At 32.0% G+C, this 2961-nt stretch overlaps 1 pseudogene; it reads right to left on the bottom strand.

Annotated features, from left to right (window-relative positions):
- Nucleotides 1-237: 237 nt before the first annotated feature.
- LOC145127814 (protein TIC 40, chloroplastic-like) lies at nucleotides 238-1923 on the bottom strand (annotated as a pseudogene).
- Nucleotides 1924-2961: the final 1038 nt, after the last annotated feature.

Genomic DNA, 2961 nt, shown 5'->3' with positions numbered 1-2961 from the left:
CGGTCTTTACATTGCCTATGACTTGCATAGTGTCCAACAGCCTGAAATATTACAAACCATGATTTGTTAATAATTATGATGGAATTATCGATAAATGTTTAAAATTTTACTTATTATTTTAAGTTTTGTTTTTATCTATTCCAACTTAAATATAAATGGGGGTATTGTAGTTTTTTATAGAAAGAGGAAGAATGGAATCAAATTTTCATCCATCAAAGAATTGAGTTTCGTCCAGAATTACATCCATCTGCAACCAAAGACACCATCATCATGCAATAATCCTATGAAAAGTTGAAGACTAAAGAAAATTCATATAAGAAAAAACAAAACAAAACAAAAGTGATATCAAATTATAAAAACTTATACCAGACAGTTTCACAGTCTGTATATCTGAATGATCAATGTCCAGATCTAATCCCTACATTCAAGGAATGTTAACTGAAGTGTATTTATTTGCATTCTCGAATGTCGACTGTCTTCGTCGCCGATGTCGTAGGCATCCTCTTCGTTGATACCAAATCGTTCAACACACACACGTACACAACAAAACAAACCTTAGAAAATTTAAAAGGCAGACTGAAAGGTCAAAACATGAATACGTTAGCAATATAATAACAAAAAATAGGAAGATAAATGAAGAGAAATTCCCAGTAGTTAACACTTTGAAGAAACAAAAACAACCCAAATCCGCAGTAATGGAACTCATTGTCATTTGGTACTTGATAATGCTCATAGGGTTTTGAGAACACTGCAAACATAACAACCGTGTTATTTTTCTATAAAAGTTAATAAGTGACCCTAAGGTGCAAAAAGAAAAAGAAAGATAAAAAAACATACATCCATGATTGCTGCTTGAACCCTAGGGTTTTGAAATGCCATGGCAACCTCAAGATTGGCCATGATTTTGGAGATAACTACTTCTGAGGTAAGTCCAATTTGATCTTTAAAAAAAATGAACAAAAAAGAATATATAAGTAAACAAATGTATTTATACTGGTTGCTGAGTATAAAAATATTTTACAAAGTTGTTTGATTTCATCAGATCTTACCAAATTGCTTCTTCACCTCGGGACTACTAATATCAAAAAATTTCAATGAGTCCATCATACGGTTATCCCATTCAGGACTTCCCCTCATGTTATTCCTGAAAATAAAACAATTGATTGAATGAGGGAAAATACAACTAACTCACAACTTACATTCAATAATAGGCTTAATCAAGCTTTTTGACTGTTTAAAATGCAGCTGTAAAAACCTCAAGATCCGACTTGACTTGATAAGAGCCAAACGGAAAACTTAAGTTGTGAAGTAAAGATTATTCTGAAGTAATATTAGAATGCAAAAAGATGAAATTAAAATAAAAAACTTACAACATATCCTGCAGTTGTTGATGGTATCACGAGTTTCGAAGCATCCCTGTTTAAAAAAAATAAAAAAGCATATTAGCAAGGTTGACACACACACACACACACATATATATATATATATATATATATATATATATATATATATATATATATAATCATAAAACTTAATTTGAACAATACTTAAAATTTAAATGAGGTAGGGTTCCTTATTTCTTCTGGAAGATAACTAGAAGAAATAAAATTAAAACTTATAACAACTTTATTCACCAATCAAAAACATAAAATTGAAATTCTAGAAAATCGATAACTTACGGGTAGACCATTTTTTGTATAGTTGGATCCTCCATCATCTTCTCCAAAGCTTCAACAGACATAGTAAGACCTATAACTTTATTCACCAATCAAAAACTTAAAATTGAAAATCTGGAAAATCGATAACTTACGGGTAGACCATTTTTTGTACAGTTGGATCCTCAATCATCTTCTCCAAAGCTTCAACAGATATAACATGACCTGCTGAACCAGTAGACGATGCTCCAGAAAACGGATTATTCATCGGGTTTGAAGCAGATACATTTTCGGAACCATAATTTCATAAAACATATCATTTTATATGAACTTAGATATTAAAATGAATCATAGTTCACAATCAAATTCTTACATGGTTCGAAAATTGTGAATCTTTCGGGGATTCAATGTCTTTAGATTCTTTGAAGTTATCAAATGGGTTCATATTCAATGTTTCTTTAGGCGACACATCAACAAAATCTGAGAACATTTTGAGTTATAAATTCTTGCAAAAGTAGAATTACAAAGGGTCAAAAGGGTCATTACATACCGGATTTCTTTGGCTCCATTGGTGCTTCAAAGTCATCTATGGAGTTTGTGGCTGTGGCCGGTGGTGGTGATGGAGTCTGAAACGGAAATTTAGATCCCGGTGTCTCGAAGGTGACATCGATACGGTGGGAAACCATCTGTAGTCGAAGTTGGGAATCGAGTACGCATCTGAAATAGAAGATACAGGAGAAAGATGGACATGCAATTGAAGAACATAGTAGTATAAGGAGCAAAATCGATCGGTGGGGTGGTTTTAGGGCTTCTGGGCGCCGACGATTCTGTTGGCGGTGGCGATGAACGTTAGCAGAGGAAGGAAGAAAGAGAACAAAAGGTTTAGATAAGAAGCGATAGAAGGAAGAAATTGGAAGGACCGATTAACCTACGGGTGTGGGGATAAAATGACCGGGAAACCGGAACTGTTCCTAACATGTGTCCACAAACAATATCGATATTGACATAAAATGACCCTAGAGACGGATTTGAACAAACATATATAAACAGAGTACAATTTCTGCCAACCTCTTAGGAAGTTCACTGTTCCTAAGAGGTGGATTCCTTTAATATATATATATATATATATATATATATATATATATATATATATATATATATATATATATATATACCATCAATTTTAAAATCACTTATTATTATTAAAATTTAAAGAAATTTTTTTAAGAACCACTTATTATTATTAAAATTGAAATGTTAAATATATACTAAAATACAATGTGATAAGATAAATTATTTGCATCTT

This window comes from Lactuca virosa, chromosome 7 (genome assembly GCF_052849685.1).
Source record: "Lactuca virosa cultivar CGN04683 chromosome 7, Lactuca_virosa_CGN04683_v6, whole genome shotgun sequence".
Lineage (NCBI taxonomy): Eukaryota > Viridiplantae > Streptophyta > Magnoliopsida > Asterales > Asteraceae > Lactuca > Lactuca virosa.
Note: the sequence above shows the minus strand (reverse complement) of the source record. Positions and strands in the feature narration are given on the sequence as shown.